This window comes from Typopeltis vanoorti, chromosome 6 (assembly GCF_054136105.1).
Source record: "Typopeltis vanoorti isolate ZY-2024b chromosome 6, IOZ_Tvanoo_1.0, whole genome shotgun sequence".
NCBI classification, from domain to species: Eukaryota; Metazoa; Arthropoda; class Arachnida; order Uropygi; family Thelyphonidae; genus Typopeltis; species Typopeltis vanoorti.
Genome location: NC_143554.1, coordinates 54969126 through 54993367, shown reverse-complemented (window position 1 = coordinate 54993367; position 24242 = coordinate 54969126). Strand labels below are relative to the sequence as shown.

Here is a 24242-nt window from a genome sequence, read left to right as displayed (position 1 = left end):
ACCATTAGTCACAGGCCTTCCTTTGAACTCTACTCCTGAATAAACCACTCTCTGATATCTCTCCATCAACCACCTTCCTATCCATCTCACCAACCCTATATCCATTCCCATATGCTGCAGTTTACTGATTAGAATTCCATGTGGTATCCTGTTAAAGGCGTTAGCAAGGTCCAGTAGGATCACTGTAAACCCATTCCCCTTCTCCAGTTCAGTCATCATTGTGTTATAAAACGTGAGCAAGTTACTGAGGCATGAACTACCCCTTCACAAAACCATGCTGTCCCCCATACGGTATCCCATTTTCATATCTATCCATTCCTGTATTCTCCTCTTGACTATTTTCTCCAAGACCTTGACAACGATTCCTGATATGCTGATTGGTTGGTAATTTACAACAGCAGTCTTGGAACCTCCTTTATGCAGTGAACTATTTACCCCCTCTTTCCATCCCCCTCGGGACTAACCCAGACCCGAGACTCAAATTAAACAAAATGGTCAAGGGCACAGACAATTCTTTAGCCGCTTCACGTATGACACAAGCTGGTATACCATTCAATCCCACAGATGTATTAACATTGAGGTTTTGTAATAGACTATTCACCACCATTCCCATATAAGCTGTTGGTTCCTTCATTCCTACAATGTCACCACCTGGATGATATACTCTTGCAAAGTGCTTGCTCAGTAATTCCATTATATCAACTGATTTGGTTACCTCCCTACCATCGGCATTTTTTAAAATCATTCTGTCGTATACATTTTTTCTTTTATTTGCAACATATCGAAAAAACTGTTTGCGATTCTCTTTAGCCTGCATGGCTAATTTTATTTCATAATCCGCTTTTGCTTTTCTTACCACACTCGTTACCCTTCTGGCCTGCGCTTTATACCATTCATGTGCCTGCAGGTCACCTTTCTCCTTAAATTCTCTCCACAGTTTCTTTTTTTGCAGCTCAAGCTCATCATCATCATCCTCAAATTCCTGCCATGTACCCTCAAGGGGTATACAGGATATGATAGTACTACATGAAAAAATTACATCATTATTAATTTCCTATCTACAATTTTCCTCCAAATCAGTCTGTTACTTGTCAAGACTCCAACGTTATCAGATCTTATATTTCTATCGTCTAAAGCACTTTGTACAGTATCAGTCCACCTATATCTTGGTCTTCCTCTAGGTCGTTTCGCTGCCAACCTGGCAGAGAACACTTGTTTTGCTAATCTTTCCTCGCCCATTCTGTTTAAGTGACCATACCACCTGAGATTAGCTCTGCTAACACATTCCTGGATGCTGACAATGTCAAGTTCTTTCCTAATATCCTCGTTTTTAATATGATATTGCCATTGATGCCATCTGTTCATGCCTATAATCTTTCTCAGGACTCTCATATCTGTGGTCTCTAGTCTTTGGTCAAGTGTTTTACTTCTGACCCAGCTCTCAGATCCATAAGTTAAAACTGGTTTGAACACTGTCTTGTACACAGCTAATTTAGTGTTCCTACTAATTTCTCTCTTATTCCATATGAATTTATTCAATTGACCTCCCACCATACCAGCTTTGCTGATTCTGTTGTCTATTTCTATATTTAATTTACCATCTTCAGTAAAAATCGTGCCTAAATAGCTGAAATGTTTTACTTGTTCCACAGGTTCTCCATTCACAACACAGTTGATATTTTCAATGATTCTGCCTATTTTTATTGTCTTTGGCTTTTTATTGCTGACCTTCATACCATATCTATTACAACAGCTATTCAATTTAGTCAGAGAATCTTGCAGACTTGTAGCAGATTTATTTAGAAGTATAACATCATCTGCATAAAGCAAAGAGCTGACATTAACATCTCCAATTTTGATATCATGTTTAATACCACTTTCCTTCATAATGTGATCCGTATAGATAATGAATAACAGAGGGGATAATGTACATCCTTGTCTCACACCAGATTTAACATTAAACCATCTTCCTGTACTTCCTTCAATTCTAACTGCTGACTTACAACTTAAATAAAGACTAAGTATTGCTTGATATAATGCCCCATTGACACCATATAACTGCAGCGTATTGAATAGCTTCTCTCTTGGCACCTTGTCATATGCCTTTTCCAGATCGACAAAACTTAAATACAGATCTTTGTTATATTCCCATGCTTTCTCGACTATTTGTCGTAAAGTGAAAATCTGATCCTGACAGCCTCTATTTGGCCTGAATCCAGCTTGTTCTTCACCAAGCTTTTCTTCCACAATTCTTCTCAACCGTTTCTCAAGTATACTTGCATAGATCTTGCCCGGAACACTCAGTAGGGAAATACCTCTGTAATTCTCACATGCAGTTTTATTTCCCTTTTTATATATGGGTACTATGAGAGCTCTACTCCAGTCATCGGGAATTCGTCCCTCTGTCCAGGCTTTCTGAACTATGCAGTGCAGCCACTGTAGGACTCTTATACCACCATACTTCAGCATTTCTGGTCGAATATCATCTACTCCTGCTGCCTTTCCACATTTCAAGCCTTTGATGGCTTTTTCTACTTCTAGTATGGATATGTATTTCTGACTGCATGCCTGGTCAGTGTTTTTTACCACTGTGCTGTCATCACTGCTTGTTTCATTTAGCAGTTTTTCAAAGTAATTACTCCATACTTCAAGGATATCTTTTTCTCCTGTTTTCATGTCACCTTTATCATCTCTAACTCCTTTTACAGCACTCTTTCCTCCATTCCTAAGCTTCTTCAACAACCTCCAGAATATTTTGCCACCTTCTTGATATTTATTTTCTATATTCTTGCCAAAGTCCTCCCATGACTTTTGTTTAGCTAGTTTTACACACTGTTTAGCTTTCTTACATTTGTCTCTGTATTCTGTAAGAGTAAAAGCTGACTTATTTGCCAGGAACTTTTGATATGCTTTCTTCTTTTCCTTCACTGCCTCTTTAACTTCCTGTGTCCACCAGGGAGTTCTGATTTTTTTTATCCTTGCACACAACCTCACCACATGCCTCTCTGGCAGAATCAATCAATGTTTTCTTCAGAGTTTGCCACTGAATCTCCAAGGTTTGATTCCTGTTCTCAAACTCTTTCATTTTTTCTTCAATAATCTTTGTGTATTTTAGCCTACAGTTTACATCTGAGAGCTGCTCAACTTTTATTCGCTTTAAAACTTTCTTACATGTTCTTCTTTTCAATATGAAATTCAATTTTATCCTGCTCAAGACTAAATAGTGATCACTTCCAATTTCAAATCCTCTGTACACTCTGGTGTCCTGCCCCAGGGAGAAAACATCACTATCAACAATAACATAGTCAATGAGACTTTTCTTATTCCTAGCCTCTTCTCTCCATGTGAATTTGTGCACATTTTTATGTTGGAACATGGTGTTAGTAATAACCAGTCCATGTCCTGAGCAGAAATCCAACAGATATTTGCCATTATTATTAGTTTTGCTCTTTTCTCCAAATTTTCCCAAAATATTTTTGTATGTCTCACAATCACATTTCCTACTCTGCTATTTAGATCCCCAACAAGGACCAACTTTTCCTTTTTCATTGTGTCAGTTGCTTTTTCTAAAGCCTCAAAAAATTCCTCCACTTCTACCTTAGTAGAACCTTCTGTGGGACCATAGGCACAAATAAGTCTCATTGTCCAGTTCCCCATTCTCATATTTGCCCACATTACTCTACTTGAGACTGACTGCCATTAACCAAGATTAGCCTCGTATTTTGTGTTGAATACTATGGCTACTCCTTCTTTTCCTTGATTGTCATTGCCTGAATATAACATTTTGTATTTATTGCTCAGAAAGATCTCACCAGTTTTGGTCTTTTTTGTTTCAGTCACCCCTAATGGTGTTATTCAACCATTTAACCCCTACTTGATTTACTAATCATACCTTAGGTATACAGTCAGTCATTGCCTCCTGCAAAAACTCCTTAACCACCTCCCCATGCACTATCAACATCCAGCCCTTGCAGTTTTACATGCCATGGCACTGAATCAAGCAATCTCCTAAGCTTGTCATACTTGCCAACACGGTAATTCCACAAATACCCTGTCTTAATCGAAAATTCCACACCTTTAGCCACTTCCCAGGTCAAGACCTTATGATCACTCTCACCAATAGGTGGCAACATGGTCATATTCGTTACAGCCAAATTCTCAGATGCAATCTCTAGGTCAAGCACTCTCTGACCCCTAGTATTTTCCATTACATGCTGTTGCAGATAGTTATCCCTTAATAACTGCATAAAATCCAATTTCTTCCTCCCATGTGTCCTCTCCTCCTTCCAATCAATGTTACCATAGTTGAAATCCCCCATAATAATTACCCTCCTTCCATTCATTGTTTCTATTTGCTTATGCATACTATCTCCACCATCTATTCCATCACCAGGTCTATAGCAGCACCCAATTGTATATTTTGTTCTGCTAGCCTCAGATGTGCTCTTTTCTCTATCCTGCAGTTCAACTTCTATTCTCCTTGGCTGCAGTTCATCAGCTATCATCAATAACACTCCTTCCCCCCCCCATTTTATTCTCCCTGTCCCTCCTGAACACACTATACCCCTTGCATTCAATCCCACTAGCTTTATCATCTTCTGTCAGCCATGTTTCACTAATGCCAAAAACCTGTGGCCTGGAAGAGCCAACCAAGGCCAGAAGTTCTTCCTTCTTGTTCCTAATACTCCTGGCATTAGTATACATGAAATGCAGAAGCCCGTTAGTCCCACCCCTATTTTGATGCCTTATACTAACTATCACTATCCCATTCTGATTTGTTGTGCTTCGTACTTGCATGGGCATATTATACACATTCATACACTCAACTGCCTCCCTAAATTCTGCATATCTACTTCCTCCCCAAAGGCTGCGAGTTCGAATCCTACCGTGGGCATGGATGTTTGTGATTGTCTGTGAAAATGCTAGTGGTGGTGGTGGACAGTAGATCTAGTTTCTCTGATTCTGTACTTCCACTTCATTCAACAACACTTTTTCAAGTCTCAGCACATCAAATCCATTCAAATGCAAACCATCCATCTTATATAAATCCTTACACCCATCAAACTCATTCCACATGTCCACAAACTCCACTCCACTCCTCCTGCATAACCTGTGCATAGATTCATTTGCAATTATGGCCCTCCTTCTCATCTCTTCTCTGGCATACCGTGGTAACAGAATCACTATCCTAACTCTCTTACTCCTTTCTTTTGCTACCTCTAGTAATTCCTTCAAGTCCTCTCTCATAGCCATTTTATCTCCATTAAAGTCATTCATTCCCACCTCTACTATCATTTCTTTCACCCTCTGCTTTTGTGCTCTGATAGACTCACTTACATCCTTAATTTTTGTGCCAGGTAAGTTCGATTTCAACACACTTTCATCTATTACACTTCTTCCTAAAGAATCTCCATACAACACTCACTCCTTCATTTTTCTTACACTCACGATCATACTTTTATTAGCTGATGCGCTTGGTAAACAATTTTGCAAATGCTCCACCTGCCCTTTCGCCCTGTGTATCACTCCGCGCAACTGTGCAATCTCATTCATTGCAACTAACTCATCATTTTTATTATCCGTTAAACCATTCACTAGTTCTGTATTTTTACCTTTCATTTCAATCTCATTCTTTGCAACTAACTCATCATTTTTATTATCAGTTAAACCATTCACTAGTTCTGTATTTTTACCTTCATTCTCACTTTCAATGCTGCTCTCAAAACTATCTGGTACTCCATCACAAATTCCTATCATATCACTATTTTCTACATTCTGTCTTTCAACAATGATATTACTCTCGCGACCTGAAACACACTTTAAATCCTCACTTTCCTTACAAGTTCTGCACACATTCACTCCACAATCATTATCTAACCAAACTTCAACCGCTCTCCGCAAAGCATACATCTCACAGACATTACACTGAATTAACTCCCTTATGTTAAAATTTTTGAACAAAGATGCTGATTTGGACGGCATTGTTTTTCTTCTTATCGGTGCCATGTGCACACTCTCTATCGTATCTTATCAAAATACTATTTGAAAATAATGCCAAAAACACACATAAATCACAGAGACAAGTAAACAATACTACGTAAGATTCAAGCAATATTGCCAATTATTATTCAAAATTACACTTATCTTTTCAGGAGCTCTCTACAAACACTACACACCATGTAGCCCTCTAGCCCCAAAGACTGCTGTACTGTGGAACAGTCTTCCTGCTGATGTATTTCCAGGAATACAATATACAGGCTTTTAAATCAAATCTAAACAAGTTTCTCCTTTCCCAACCCACTGCTCATATACAGTACTAATGTACTATAAGTTGATCACCCAACCTCACATGTATGGACTCAACATAATAGTAAACCAGGTCACAAGTGCAGAGAACTTCATGTACTCCTGGGTGTGAAAAAGGAGTCCATGTGTCTTTAGGTGAACAGATGAGAATTGCCAGTTTGATATATGGTTTAAATGTGGCATGGACTGGTATTTATGAAGCACTCTGGATATCTTTTCAGATCTACCTTATATGTGTGTAATTGTAACAGTTTTGTTGTGGTCTTGTGTATAAGGGAAGGAATGGGATTTGAGTTAAACATTGCCTTATGACCTGCTTCCAGTTATAACTAATGGCATTTGTTTGGGCATATCTAACATCATCAAAAGTAATATTCCACAAAAAGAAGTCGCATCCTTAAAAGAGCTATATCATAACAAGAATATTAAAAGCAGGCAAAATTAATGCTACCATGGTAATGAATCAAACAGAATGCATAATCTTCTACATGATCATTCTACTTACAAAATCATAGATCATGATTCTACTAATACACAGTAGAGTTCAGTAAATTACTAAAAAAAAGTCGCATCTTAGTCTAGAAAAACTGTTAACAAATGCAAGCTTTTCATGTAAAGCTACCCAGAATATATGTCCATCCATCCATTAGCTATTCATTGGACATAACAGATGCCATATGGTCACTGTTGATGCTTGATGTGGCACACCAATTCTTTCCAGGTGATCCTATTGTATGCTTTTCCAGAGGCTTCCACTCTGATCAGTCACTCCAGACACATTGTCTATACATCTCATTAACGGTCTGATTCCCCCCCCCCCCTTTCCTCTTTTTTCAGGAACTTTTATCTTCTATTACTGTTTTGAGAAGTTCTTCCATTCTTTCAGTGTGTCCAAACTATTTCATCTTTCTTCTGTCATTATCCTTAAGGAGCCTTAAAGTTCTACTGATCCTTTGTAACACTCATCCCTTTGTGTGCCTTTCGGTATATGATATCCTCAACAGTCTTCTGTAACACCACATCTCATAGATAGCTATCCTTTTCTTCTCAGACTTCTTTAGGCTCTGAGTCTCACATAAGTAGCTGTTTAGAAAAACAGCTACATCCAGAATCCTCAACTTCATTCCTATGAAGATAGATCCATCCTTTTCAGATTTGTAGACAAGTCTCTGACTTGTTTTAGTGATTGCTAATGTTCTTCTAATGTTCTTCTGATGTCTTCTGAACAGCAATTCTTCACATTAATAATAGATCTCAGGTATTTGAACTTGCTGACTTCCTCAGTTCTTTCTCCATTGAGGTATGCTTGTTTCTCAGTACCTTCCCTGTCTGTATTTCCTTTCAGAACCATCATGTTTTGCTAGGGCTGAGCTGAAGTTCTGAAGTTCTGAGCTGTCAAGAATTTTTCCTAGTATACTCATATGGAGCACTGAATTTCACAAACAAGATACACAATTATTAGATCTTTATGTGAAGTTGTTGATAGCATTAAACAGTCCTACATACAAACTTGCTAAACATTTGGCAAAATCACTAGCCTTCCTTTACAGGTGTTTCTTGTAAATTCTGTTCACTTAAAAAGTCTATTAAATAACCATGTTCTAAATACCCTTGATTTGGTAAAATCCCATTTCTCCTTAGTTATATTTGAATTATTCATATTTACAGTACTTGCTGATTATTTTACATGGAAAGGAAAATATGTAAACAATTAGAAGGCACAGCAATGGATTCACTCTTTACTCCAAACACTTATCTAATTTCTATGTAGAACACTTTAGAGAACTAATTACTCAACACAGACATGCTCATTGGTTTGGCTGCACTATGTAGATAATGTGTGTGTTATTTAGCTGCATGGTCCAGGGATATGAGATACATTTTTAGTGTATTTAAATAGCTGACATCCTAAAATCCACTTTGCAGTGGAAAATGAATCAGATAACTGTTTACTCCTCCTACATGCACTATCACATACCTTTCAAATGGTTCATTTATTTTTTTTATTTCTTTTATAGAAAGCCTACACATATTGGAAGATATTTGCACAAGCAATCACATCTTCAACTAACACACGAGTGTGATATGCTAAAGACACTCACACAGAGAGCCAGTGCTGTCTGTTCCACTGATACTGCTCTTACCACTGAACTTGCCTATCTTTGCTACACTTTTTTAGCTAATGGATATAATCTCCAGAAATAGACAAAATACCTAATACTCCCTCCCTTCCCTAATATGCAAAGCTACAATAAAACTGTTAGTATTCCATACATTCAAGGCAAATCTGAAAAAAGTATCCAGAGGAGTGCTTAATAAATACCAGCTCCACACAACATTTAATCATCCGTTCACTTAAGGACAAACCGTCTCCTTTTTCACATCCAGTGTATATTAAGTTCTCTGCACTTGTGACTTGACTTACTACAGAGAACAGCTAGATTTATTGATATATCTGATTCAGAGGACATAAATATTATTACAGCAAGTCCGAACTAGCAGACCATGCCTTGGACATCCCTTCACACAGGATTAGATGGGGGGGGGGGGAAGTGCTACATACAGATCATCATTGGCACTTTAAAACATTCTCCAAACCTCAAAAAAGTTTGGCTGTATCAATTTACCATGATCTCCCACAAAAATCTGGCAGATCATTCTGAGTTTGAATTAACACTTATCAACCTTTCTCTTTCTAGCAATAGATGATACCAGTTAGGACTTGAGTTCTTTGTGTTGTCCATTCCAGTTTCAATCTGTTCCCATTATTAACTGATTATCATTGTTTGCATATTGAGACAAACTGTCTGTGCCCTGAAGATGTTGGGTAGAAAACCAGCAAAATGCCAACAGCTATGTAAATAAATATAATATTTGTTTGCTTATTAGTATTGTGTTGTATATAAACTAGTATATACACATCAACAAGAAAACATCCAACTTACAACACTCCTGTGATCAAAGAAACAGAGGCCAGGAGGGTCATTAAAACCACTGTTCAGTATAACATTAGTTTACAGTGGAACATATTGGGACGCTAATGTATTGCATCCTGTAATGGATGAAATGTATGGCAGTAGATCACCTGAGTTCCATGCCTTTCCAGCTTAAAAAAAAAAAAAAAAAAGGCAGGAGTAATAAAAGATGAGTTCTAATGAATTGGTTTTAATTTTTTTCACACTATTCTGCAGTCAAGGTATTTTGAAAGTAGTATCTGATTACTACAGCTTACACACAGTGTTGTCATTGAAGAGCATCCCTTTATCTTCATACCTTAATCAATTTGTTAATAGTTAACTGTGCTGAGCCAGGTCATTCACAAATGGTTTCTAGTAGCAGAAAAATGATTTTATCATACTTCATTGGTCTGCTTAGTTAACGATATTAATCCAGTTGAGCCTTACACACACAAATATGCACATGATTAGTCATACTTCCATAGTTTCATTGTGCACATATATATACAGTGTGTGTGTTATTTCTTTATTTTCTCAAATTAACATGATAACACATGGAAAAGAGTGAATAATATATTTAATAGCAATATATTTCAACCTGAAAATTACAGGTCATCATCAGTGACATCGGAGAGTTGAATACAAAGTGGAACATGAACAATGGATTATCTAAAACAGTAAGAGCAGTATGATTTTATACACAGAACAATGCAAATGAATAACAGAGGAATACATTAGTATTATTATTATTAAAAAAAGAAAGTTAAGTGTGATTTGAGAAATCTGGCATTGCCCAACATGGAACTGACCACAACATATTATGGTCTGAAACATAGCATGCTTACTATGTTTCAGAGTAAGCCTAAACATGCTTACTTCATCAGTGCCACAATTTCGAACATTTATTGAAAGAAAGACCCAAAGGCTTACTCCGCCATCTGAACCTGAATTAGAATAACTGCCTCTCGCTATCAAAGATATGAGGGGGGGGGGTCTTATTCTAGTCACATGTTATTTACTTTTGTGTTTTTTTTTTAATAATATTACTATGTTTCCTCTGTTATTCATTTGAATTGTTCTATGTATAACATCATGCTGTTCTTACTGTTTTAAATAATCCATTGTTTGTGTTCTACTTGTATTAAACTGCCTGATGCCACCGACAACTTGGTTGAAATATGGTTATTAAATAGATTAATTTTTTTTTTCCCTTGACTTATTGTGTTAATTTGTGAAACCTTATGGCATAAGTATTGCTGAAACAACAATTGCACTCTTTCTCAATTTGCACGTACTGTTCTGGTGTCATCTGATATGCTACTACATATGTTACTACAGATGCATATTCTTTCAATAATACTGATATTCTAGAAACTTTGACATCACCTCATTGTTCACCAGCATTCCTTTAAATGACACCTTATTGTTTTTAAATTTTTTTTTTCCTCCTGAAATTTTTCACCTGAAAGTGGTTTTATCATACTTCATTGGTCTGCTTAGTTAGCGGGACCACAAAACAAATGAAGAAATCTTACAATCCCTAAAAATCAAACCAATTAATTACTACATAAGACAGTATAAACAAAAAGGGCTAGAACATTTAAATCGAATGGACAACAGCAGACTACCAAAAATATTATACAGATACAAAATAAGTGGAAAAAGAAGAATCGGAAGACCAAGAAAGATGGCATGAGACCGGAACAGGCCACATGGCCTATATTCCATGTTAGGAAGAAGAAGAAGAAAGTGGTGAAAAATCTTTTCATCACTTTCAAGCCTTACTTAAAACTAGCTACCATTATCCACTCCACTAAAAACAAACTTCCTCCTCTCTCAGTTTCAGATGTATATAGAGTTCCTTGTTCTTGCAAAGTTGGTCTACTATGGACAGACGAGAAGAGCAGCTGTTATGTGCATGAAAGAACATAAAAAATACATCTGCAGTCATGACTACAGTCAATCTGGCCTTACAGACCATGCTTTCGTTATGGCACAGAATCAATTGAAAAAAAGACCATTATGCTCCATCATATTAAATTTAGAAGGGAAAGGCTATTTTTGGAATCTGCATCTGCTCTCAGAAGTCAGCCTAATTTAAATATGGTTGTATTAAACTTCCCAAAATATGGGGAACACTAATACTTCAAGATCCCAGTTCATAGACTAGGTTGCTGACAGGTGTCCATAGAGGCCACTCCACCTAGTTAGGACTCTAATCTTTTGTCTGCATGTTTTGCTTACCTTTGTGTTACTAATCTCATGTTGTATTTCCTGACGATGTCACTGTAACTGAGAGGCAATATTAGAAGAATTAAATGCCATTTTTAATCCTTTCCTAGTGCTGTTTCACTCCATTAAACATTTAAAATGAGATGCTATTACATAAGATTGAGTAACACTTCAGAAACCAGGCTGCATATCTCAACACAATAAACTTTCCTACTGCTCAAATAGCCTTTGTGACTTTTGTTCTTCCATGCTTTCACCCATTTCCTCTCACCTTTCCCCCACATATCATTTGAAGATAAAGATGACCTTCTTTTATCATACTTCTCAATTCCAGCATAATTAAGAAGTGGAAATCTCCTCCCACTTTACTAAGAAGTTCTTTTTATGTGTGCTTCTGATCTTTCCTCAGAAAAATGTCAGAAGAATCCTGAGTATCAAGGATATCAGCAAGTCTTGTCATCCCTGTGAGATATCTGCAGTTGTGCTGCTGAATTAAAATCATTCTATATCATTTTTACAATCTGTTATATTCATCTAACATCTCCTGCACCATGAAAACATGTCTTTATTCATCGTTTTACAAAAAAGTAAAATAGGAGTCAGCAGTCAAACTATTATTTCATTTTCTGTACCATAAGTTTGTTGAAAATAATGGAGAAAGCATTGTCACCTTCTTTTAATATTTAGAGACCCACCTGTTAAAATAGATTTCATCCTCTTTCCACAGCAGATTTCCTAGCCAATATTACTCAACTTCAGACATGAGCTATGGAAAAGTTTGGAGAAACATTTCCAGGACATTTGATCAGTTTTGACAGAGAGGTGTACTTAATAGACTAGTCCACTTTTTTTATGGTTGAATTACCAGTTTTTCTCTGATAATTTATTCTGTGTGTGCATCATGCTTGATGGCTTCCATATTGTCCTACCTTTCCCAAAGACATTGATGACCAGTTTCCATATGTTTGCTCATGCTTTTCTTCCTATACATAAATGATCTCTCACTAGCTTCAGATTTTATCTATACTTTGCTGCTGACAGTATGCTCCATTCTCTTTCTTTTATGACAAACCCTGTAGTGTTCAGATAGTCCATGCTTCCAGATCTTCAGTAATCAATGTTTTAAACACTATCTCCTTGCCATACTCCATTGGTACGAGTACAACTCTGTGAACGTAAATGCAACAAAATACAAGCATGCCTTATTTTTTGCAAATGAAATCTCACTTCACTCTACCTGTGTTTAATACCCATCTCTTTCTCGCTCTCTAAATGGGATCATATTTTTCTTCTTGGTCTGGTTTCCCCTCTGGCTTTTACTGGCCAAACGTATTAAATCCATATCTTCCAATAATGTGTGCATGTGCTTGCATGCACTTTTGTAGGGAGGTGCTGCCATCTCTTAGCAACCTTTCCATTTTTTTTTTTCATTCTGTTTCTGTGTCATAGAAGTTTTACAATAAACAATTTTCAGTGACTGTGAAAATAGTCTAAATCAAATGGCCACCCACTGAAAGTGTATAGCTACCACTGCTTAGAAAAACTGATCATATTTTAACTAGACTCAAGGCCTGGTTATGAACTATTCTGATTCAGAGAAAAGTAGTAAACAAGGTGGAAATAGTGAGTTTGAATGTGGTGAAATGTTTGATATCACTAAAAATTTTGGTAATAATGCTGTGAAAGTTGCCAACAATAAAATAGTTACTGACTACAGTGTTGCTGATAACCATGCAATTGTTGGCTGTGAAGTCACTGATGATAATGTTATTGCCAGTAACTATATGCTTGTCAGCAGTTCAGATGATAGTGCATACTGTTCTCCAACAACAAAAGTGACAATGAAGTTTCTCAACAAAAATAAGGATGGGCCTGGGAAAAATGTTTTTTTGGAATGGAGCATCAATTTAATTTTCATGCATTTGATTTGTTGGTGTTTGAAAATTTACTATACAGTATTAAGCTTTTGAAGATCTAATGTAACTTAAAAAGTATGTTTGTTTTGGCTTATCATACAAAAATTTTTCTGGTGGAAGTCAAAATATAAAAAATAATAATTCACTTTTTTGGATGAGATTTGTATTTTGAAATTGTCACTCACTCCAAGGTTATGGTACAGTAATAAGCAGCACGGTGATCTGGGTGAAGAGCACAATTTATTGATTGATTCATTTATTTAACAGTAATTAATTATAAATATAGTATAGGAGAATTGGTTTACTGTTTAGTATCAGTTGTGCTACATATTATGATATACTAGAGGTTCTCAACCTGTGGTACGCATACCCCTTGGGGGGGGTATGCATACCACAGGTTGCGTACGTGGTAAAATTTTTGGGGAATACACTGTGAGAGCTCAAAAGTCACTAGATCTAGTAACAAAGTCACTAAGTTGGCAATACTGATACTGATTAATTTCTGAGAACAGAGTGATGAAGTATACTGCTGTAGTTCATCTATACACCTTTGTTAAATTGTCACTCGTGTTTATTGATATATTTAATTTATGAATACAAAATTTAACGTGTATATACATATATTTTATTTTATTCCTATTGTTATACTATAACTATAGTTTTATCTATCTATACAAGGGATATGCCAGTTTATATACATGTTTCCAGGAGATATGTGAAGCATAAAAGGTTGAGAACCACAGTGATATACTACATATTTAAGTATGCATTATTACTAGCTTCCTATCACATTTCCTTCCAGATTAATCTGTTAGTCAGGTTCCAGTATTGCTATATCTTACAGTTCATCTTCTAAAGCACTACTAACTGCATCAATACACTGAATTTTCATTTTCATCTGGATCTTTTTATTGTTGAATGTCTGTTTTACTAAATTTTTTCTCTCCCATTCTGTTTAAGCAATCATAACATTTTAATCAACTCTGATGGCGCATTCTTGAATGCTAATGAATTCAAGTTCTTTCTAATACCTTAATTTTTAATATTACTCTGCCTGATTTTTAATTTTGGCACTTTGAACTGATTTATTTCTAACCTACCTTTCTGATCCATAAGTTAAAATTGGTTTGAGCATTATGTTATATATTACTAATTTAATGTTTTAGCTAATTTTTCTCTTTTTCTATATAAATTTACTCAGCTGACATCCCACCACACCAACTTGCTTAGTCTATTATCTGTATTTCATTTGCTATTTTAAATTAAATAGCAAATTTGCTATATTAAATTTCATTTGCTATATTAAAATTGGTTCCTAAATAGGTGATGTGTGAAAAATTCACTTACACTGTGAACGATCTCTTGAGGATGCATTTGTTTTCTATTTTCCTGCTATTACAGATTTGCCTTTCTTCTGCTGATTTTTATGTCCAATGTTAATTATTAGTTTAGTTCATTCCTTAAAAGCCTGACTTGCACAAGATTTATTTAGGGGATAACATCCACATAAAGTAAAAAGCTGAATTTAATATCTCCGATTTTGATATCAACTTTAATGTCACTTTCCTTCATAATGTGATAAATGTAAATAAATGAATAAAAGTGGAGATAGCATGTCATTCATTATCTTAAATCTGATTTTCATCAAACAGTCTTTCTATACATCCTTCAATTCTAACTGCCAGCTTACAACTAAATGCCTTTTTCTGATTTATAAAACAAATATAGATCCTTGTTACATTCAGTGATCCACAACTATTTTTTTAAGTCTTGACAACTTCTACTTGGTCTGAACTCAGCTCTTGTTTTTTATCTAATTTTTCTCTTCCACTGTGTTTTTTATGTATGTCCTCAAGAATATGAGTCTTTTGTTTACATGATATATGCATTACTAAGATATCCAAATAAACAAAAATTTCATCATTAGAACATGATTTCTCCATTCAAAATATATGTAAAGTAAGAGGGTTGCATTCTGTCACTGCTTGACATAGAACTTTTTTGGTCTTCTTAATAGTATTCTATGAATAATTTTAAGTAAGCATTTTTAATGAATGTTTTCACTTAAATTCAATACACTCTTTATCATGCTAGTCGGCTTGCTACTTCCATTCTGTCTCATATTAAGTTTTTGTTCTTATGTTGTTGATTTCCTGGCATGTTTTTCTTACTGCCAGTAACACTCTTGCATTCCACATCCATAGAGGATGAATTCATTAAATTCATTCCATATTAATAAAAAAAATTTATTATGGTGTGATCAATTTAAGCACTGTTTATTACAGTGTTATCAAATAGATTGCTATTAATATAATTCATATTGAATACTGTACTAACAAACTGAAGTCATAAATAAACATGACTCGTGAGAGTGCTTTGATGTCATTTCAGTACAAGAAACTAATGACAGAGGCTAAATGTTTGGCAGATGATGTGGGCTTTTATTGAATAGTCAGTTGGACTTGTTCTTGCTCAAGCCATTTACCAGATTTTTCTGATCTGTTTTAGCATGTAACTTTGAGTTGGCATGCAAATAAAATGAAAATGTATGGTGTACATGAGTTTGAACTTAGGTGAAATGTCTGGTCATGTAAGTTCAGATCCATCTAAACCATAAATCAAACATGTATAAAGAGGGGACTTCGTGTACCTGCAGAAATTGTACCTTCAACACTAAGTTGGGAAATTTGTCTGAAAATCTTGCATTGTTTTATAATGGGTTTTTTAGGTAGTGGTACAAGTACCATGCTCCAATCATCCGAAATTCAACATTGTTTAATTTAAGGAACTTCTGAATTATGTGCTATGTTGCTACTGTAAACATTGACATTTGAGCATGTAATATGGATTATCATCTACCCTGGTTGCCTTTCTACATTTCTAACAGTATTTTCTACTTCCAACACTGAAGTGTACTTGTAGCTGGATTCCTCCTGATTATTTTCTACCACTGTTCTTCTCTGACTTATTTAATTCAGTAATTTTTCAAAGTGATTACTTCAGACATCTGTAGTATTTTAAGTTTTGTGTCACTTTTAACAATATTGACTAGCTTGAATGCACAGAAATGCAATATAAAATATTAAAAGAAGTAAGAAAATCATGAAGAAATGGAGCAAAAGTAAACCTATTAGCTTTGTCAAGTAGCTTTATTTTTATCCTCCTACATGTTTCGCCAATTTTTTCTATTGGCATCCTCAGGGAATACAAACTAATAAGCTAAAATGAAGGTTACAGACTAGGTTATAACTGATGGTTCTAATTCATACAAATAATTGGTATTGTGCGTGACAATGTGCATGTCTCGTTATCGTGATTTATTCATTATGGTTCATGACGTAATTGTTATGAAAGTTCATTTCTTTGATGTTTAATGATGTGATAAAAGTTTTCCAAATTTCTGGTAAAATTAGACCTTTGCTAAAATTAATAACAGACAAGGCATTTCAGGTCTTTCATGCCACTTTGCCTCTACTAACCATCACATTGAGTGGGATAAGAGCCTTATGCCATACATAGAAGATAACTACCATTCAAGAACCTTTAAAGAAGCAGCTACAGTCGCCCGTAAAACTGAAAACCTAAACAAGAATCAAGGTCTACTTTTACCAGAAATTTGGAAAACTTTTATCAGATCATTAAACATTAAAGAAATGAACTTTCATAACAATTACGTCATGAACCATAACGAATAAATCACGTTAACGAGACACACACATTGTCACGCACAATACCAATTTTTTGTATGAATTAGAACCATCAGTTATAACCTAGTCTGTAACCTTCATTTTAGTTTACTAGTTTGTATTCCCTGAGGATGCCAATAGAAAAAATTGGCGAAACATGTAGGAGGATAAAAATAAAGCTACTTGACAAAGATTATATATATAAAAAAGTGTAATAGTCTTATGAATAATTGTCAAGAAAAAACCTATTAGCTATTATTGACTCAATGCTAGTACACAGTATAGTTGTTTCTACCTCTAATTAATCTTTAGTGCCTAGTAAATATTGTTATTATTATGTAACACCTCCAGGGAGTCCAAAGACTCATCGAGGAAGAGTGTGCCAACAGCATCAAATGATTACCTGAGTCATTAGTAGCAGAGGCTCTACCAATCGACCAACCTTTGCTAAATATCTGTGTTAATAAATGCCTGTTAATTTGGTGAAAGTAAATGGAAGAGGTGCTTAATTCACAACTTGCTAAATAATTTTCAGGAAGAAATAAACATACTAGGTATACCTTATGTATGAAAATAATTATTTTTTGGCAGGAATCTTCTGCATGTGGCACAGCTTTCTTCAGTCTGCTGTTGGTCTTTGAAGAAACAAAGCATTTGTCCTTTATAAAGGACAAATGCTTTGTTTTTTCCATTTTAGCATGTAATGCCTAACACAAGATATAATAATCTTGTGCATCTTTTTTTTTTGCCATATCTTTTTGCTTAATATCTCATCTTACTTCTAGCCAGCCTGGTCTTTAATATCCAATTCTTGGTGTCCAATCTGTTGTCAGACAATTCTGTCATGTTCCCTGCCCAGCACCACTTATTGCCCTTTATTATGGTTGCAATATCCATTTTCTTATCCACTTATTATTCTTTGTCTGGCCATGTCATTCCCAAAATAGCTCTATCCACGTTTTGTTGTATTGTTTTCAATACAACAAAACTTGGAGCCTTACTAAAAGACAGTTCTCTCAAACTGTCTTTTAGTAAGGAGGACACATTGAACATTGCTTGTAAATTTTTTGTTTTAGGCAATTTAGTAAATTTCCTTTAAATATATCTCCATAATGGTTTAAAACTTTCCATCCTGTTGGTGTTCTAGCTGATATGTCATTATTGAATTTATGGTCACTTATAATAATATGTCCTAGATAGTTATATGACCTTACTATTTCAGTCTGTTTTTGGTTTATTTCTGTTTGTTTTCTTTCTGGAGTGTTTCAACTATATACATTATTTTGGAATTTTCCATATTTATTTGTAAGCTTATCTCTGGATGCCATTGAATTCTATAGTCTTTTTTCATACATAGTAGCTCATGTAAGCAATTTGAATCTGATGGTTTTATCTAATGCGAAAGCTAGAAATGTTAATTATATCTAGCCTTACTTTAGAATGTTTGATAAAGATAATCACTATCTCTGTCTTTATTGGGAAAACTAGATTTGAAAGACTGAAGTAGTGAGTTCATATAACTATCTAGGACAGGGGTGGGCAACTTTTTTAAGTGTACGTACCAACTGAAATTTTAGGAACATATTATTATTTGGTGTCTTTTAAATATTTGGAAAACTTTTTCAAATAATCAAAAATCACACTAGAGTGGTAAAATCAAAGAATATTGTAAGAGTGATTATTGTAAGTCACGTAAGATAGAAAGAATGTAAAAATTAGTGACAGAATTTTTACTTAAAAGTCCTTCTACCCTGTTGATAGCGTGGATATTTTTATTTGCCTTTAAGTGTAATTCTAGCTGCTGTATTCAGCCACATATTTTAAGATCAGCAAAAGAGTAAACAATAATTCTGAATTTTTTGTTTTTTTTATAAAGATCAATCAGACAAGTTTTTAAGTTTTTCCAATATGTTATAGTGCACAATCTCATAATTGTTTTACTTGACTAAAGCACAATAAAAGAAAATAAAATTAAAGATATTCTTTTATTAATTCATAATCCCTTACAAGTAATATATAAAAATTACATATAATATAAAATGTTATTTTACCTACATAATATATTAAACATAATTTAATCTTTATTATTTTTTAGCAAAAAACATCAAATCAAAACTAGAAAAAGAGAAATAGTGGATGTCTTTTTATTTAGCATCAGTGAGACTTCTGCTGCATCACTGATGACAGATAATTTATATATGGTTTATATTTTGGTAACCTTTACAGATCTAGATGCTCTACTAGTTTCATCTGTAAGGCTTCTACTCCTATTACGAGACTTAAAAAAATTCATCACTGAGAACAATGATTCACAAGAATATGTAGATGCAAAAATGGATAGTAATGCTATTGAGAGGGTTTTGAAACATATAAAAGTTTCTGGAATAGTATTCCAATTCCTTAGTACTGCATTTTCTGCACTTCTCTCTGTTTCTCCCATCTCTAATCGCTTCTTTTCAATATTTTCCAAGTCGGCTGTGAGGTTAACAAATTTCTGCCTCCAAATTGAGCTACTTTGAAAATCAATAAACTGTATTTTAAAATCATTCATATTCATCTACAAAAACATTTGCAAGCTTAATTCATCCAGTTTTATAGTGTCTGGAAACAATGAAGTTTACATTCTCTTTTAATTCTCTGAACTTAAAAAATCTTAAAGAGAGAGAGAGAGAACTGCTCAATAGTTGACACGATGACTTTTAAAATAGATTTTGAAGCCATTGGTCGTATGTTTTGTCATCCTTTTGGAGATCATTGATGTATTTCTCTAGGTTTGGAAAATATCTAAATCTCTCACTGTCTACATCCCTCTTAAAAACTCCTACTTTCATCTCAAATGCCTATGTCATATGCCATCAAACATAATATCAAGAGTCTTACCAGAGCCCTGTAGTTTAAGATTCAAGTCATTTAAATGTTTGCAGAAATATGCAAAAAACATCAGTTTACAAACCCACATGATGTCATACTTTTCTTTATCAGACATTTATTGATAGTCAAAAGAGATTTATCTCATCCATGCATTCACCAAATCATTTCAGAACTCGCGACTACGCCAATGAACGTTGTTGTACATTATTAGTCCTTTGTACACCGAATCTACCTCATTCAATAGATTCTGAAATTGTCTTTTATTCAAAGCATGTGCAGAAATGTAATAAACAATCTTGGGTACTGTTTGCATCACTTCTTGAAGTTCCTTTAGGTTAAGATGTTGGATATGTATTTATCTATTTAAATATTTTTAAGGTGTCCCTTGGGTTGCGTGCTGGAAAAAGGTCATTGGCATGCCACGTTTGGCATCCGTGCCAAGGGTTCCCCACCCCTGGTCCAGGAAAAATCTTTATAAGTAACCATAAATTTGATTGATAATGAAGTATCAGCATTAGTAAAATAGATGACTTAAAATTGGGATTACTGAAGAAATGGGAGGAGGATTTTTCAGATCTCATTGTGGTTGCTAAATCAAGAGTTCAGGTTAAATTCATAAATATTATGCCTAGATTTGAAAATCTGTGGTCAGAGCAATGGTAGAATATTGGAAATTAGGTAGCCTTAATACCAAGCATAATTGTGGATTCTTCAATGTATGGAACTTTTTCCAGCACGCAACCCAAGGTGTCCCTTGGGTTGCGTGCTGGAAAAAGTCATTTGCATGCCAAGGTTCCCCACCCCTGGTCCAGGAAAAATCTTTATAAATAACCATAAATTTGATTGATAATGAAATATCAGCATTAGTAAAATAGATGACTTAAAATTGGGATTGCTGAAGAAATGGGAGGAGGATTTTTCAGATCTCATTGTGGTTGTTAAATCAAGAGTTAAGGTTAAATTCATAAATATTATGCCTAGATTTGAAAATCTGTGGTCAGAGCAATGGTAGAATATTGGAAATTAGGTAGGCTTAATACCAAGCATAATTGTGGATTCTTCAATGTATTTAACTGCTATCAAGAAAAGGAGCCTGTTTTGTCAAGATGATATACCATTTGAGAGTTGGTGGTTCTACAGTTAGATGGAGCCATAACCACTGACATAATTTTAAAAATCTGGAAGAGAAATCAAATGATTGAAAGAGACCAAGAAGAGGGTTAAAGGCTGACCAGGATGTTGAGATAAACAAGGAAGTTATGTCTTCAAATTATGATTTGAGGGATTCTAGTTCCTTTACCTTAATGTGTGAAGTTTAAAAAATATATTCCAGTGGTTTAAATTAGTAGATAAACTGCATATAATACAAGTTAGAGAAACTTGGAGACAAAATGGGAGGGAGTGGAAGAGTTCATGATGAAGAATTACATGAGGAGAATTATAACACAGTTAGGAGAGACGTAAGAAAAAATGGTAAGGGAAGTATTACTACTTATAAGGAAGGATATAAATTTTGAAATTGAAATTAAAGTGTTAATGGATGATTTTAATATTGGTAATATTGACTGGGTAAACAAACCAGAAGTGAATAGAATAGATAACAATTTTTTGCCTTCAGTTTGAGTTAACCTTTCAAAGCAACACATATGAGCCAACTAGGGATAGTAGAATCTTAGATTTAACACATTGAATGCCAGCTACAAGTTATCTTGTATTTGTATTTATACTAAAAGATAATTCATAGCTTATTCAGGTATTTCAAATGGAAAAATGGGAAGATTGGCATATGGAGTAATTATAGTGAAATCTAGCTAAATGCTTTTTAAAAGTAAATAAATGAGAGATGTAACAGAACATGTTCAAGATAAATACAAAAATATCAACATTGAAGTTGTAATAACATGTTTTCGAAGATTTTGTGTTTATATATTATTATTATTAAGAGACCTCAAGAGAGTCAAGAACTCATCGAGGGAGGCCATACTATTTGCTTTGTAGTTCAGCATGTACCTTTTTCTGAATGGAACATTCACAAACTTAGCCACTTCTGAAGCGATATAGAGCATTATCACTGTCACCAACAGGAAGCAGAATAGTTACATCTTTAACTGAAATCCCCTCTGACATTATAATCAGGTCCAATACTTTTTGACCACGAGTTTTTTCTATAACATGCTGCTTGAGAAAGTTATCTTGCAACAGTTCAATAAATGCAGTTCCATTCTTCTCATGTGATTTCACAGCTACGCAATCAATGTTCAGATAATTAAAGTTCCCATAATGATTACTGTTTTTGCACCCATCATATTTATTTGGTGATGCATTTTTTCATCACTAGTAACCAATCCACCATGTCTGTAATAACACCGCAATATGTATTTAATCTTGTTGGACTCCATCTCACACCAGATGGCTTCAAACTCACTGCTGTATGAAAAACTGTTATTAGTATTGCAGTCATAAGGCTCAACTAATTGGATTCAAGTCATCTGATATCATTAGTAGCACACCTCTCCTATATAACTGGTTCAAAGGTTCTAAATTCTGATTCAGCTCATTAGAAGCAAGTGGCATTAAGGGTGCACTAACTTCAACTCTCAGTAACTATAAATCACTTTTTTTTTTTAATTTATTTATTGGTGTAGACAAATTTTTTTTCAAGAGCCATAATACAAGAAACCCATGTCAGCATGTATAAAAGAAGAATTGATTAATACACCACCTACAAGATAATTTGATTCTTGTCCCTTTAGTTAATAGTTACAGTTAGTAGCTACAATGACAAACTGAAAAAAAAAAATAACAGGAATTATATATTTTTGAAGAGAATATACTAAGAGCATTTTGGCAGCTGTGGCAAATTGATAACTGGATTATTGTAGCTCTATAGAGATATTAGTGCAACATTGGTGCCACTTGTTTCTAAGGAGCCAAATGCTCCCATTTCAAATGGAGTTTTCCACTTAGAAACTTTGAAGGATAAAGAGATTATTGCCCTTAGAAGAGAATAATTATGTGATGAAGATAATTAAACCACTGATGATGATTTTCAACATGTCATTGAAATTAGGAATTGTCCCTACTGAATGGAAATTTGCATGGATTATACTAATTCATAAGGGAGACTTTATTGTATAAAATGAAGAACTATAAATATAGACTCATAGGCATTATGAGAGATTAATGAGAAAACTAAATATAAACTGTATCCAGTATATACACTTGACAGAGATCACACATTGAGCAGCATATTTTAGTTAACATTTAGTTGATCTTGTCAAACTTTTCATGAAGAGGGTATGATTGTGATGGATTGGGCTGTGCAATTTATTTAAATATCAGCAAAGCCTTTGATAGTGCCACATGCAAACTTGATAATGATTTGTTGGTTGGGTATGTAATTATGTAGTTAAATGGATTAGTAATTGGTTGATGACAGGTGAGAACAAGTTGTTTCACATGTTCATGGCAGGGCAATTGGAAATCACTTACTGCCACTTTTTTTCTTCTGGCAGGGTGAGAAAAAAATGTTTTGTCCTACCATAATTTCATGTTTGCGTATTAATGGATGAACCACATATCGTGGTGGGTTCTTCAACTGTAACCAAGTCTCTATGGGATGAGGGGGGAGGGTATCTGTTTTAGGATATATTAGAAAACAATAATTAAGGATAATACTCTGTTTGGTTGGTATATTTGAATTACTAAAAGGTGTAAATATGTGAACAATCATTAATGAAACAAGTAAGATTGTCAAATATAAGGGAAAGAAAGAATGGGTGTGAATAGAATATTTACATACTGGTAAATGAATTATTAATAATTTATATTTGCAATTGTGTGTGTGTCCTGTAAGTTGCTGGGTGTAGTGAATAATGTGATCCAATAAATTGTAGTCATGCATGTTTATGTTGGTCATAATTAAAATAATAATAATAATAAATACAATAAAAAAACTTATGAAGAGAGGGGAAAGAATTTGTTAGTGAAATATAAATAATCAGTAACAGTACAAATACAACAGTGGTATGTATATATTGGTAGCTCAGTAAATATATATAGTGAGGAGCTTATCCAATAAACTAATAATGTTGATAAGGTGATTCACCTAGGCATGACAGAAATGTGTAAGTTGACTGAGCAGCAAATTATCTTGTACAATTTGTTGTGCTTGTTATGTATATATATTTATATTTTACTTGGTTTTCTAAGAATTTCCTTTTATTCACTGATGTTCAGTATACATTTTTTATATAGTAATATAGACATAAATG

General features: G+C 34.4%; 1 protein-coding gene across 2 annotated transcripts in view; it reads left to right on the top strand.

Annotated features, from left to right (window-relative positions):
• The window catches only part of LOC150105462 (kinesin heavy chain-like), a 415076-nt gene that overhangs the window by 218209 nt on the left and 172625 nt on the right, over positions 1-24242 (top strand). The gene's annotated exons all lie outside the window — the stretch shown is intronic.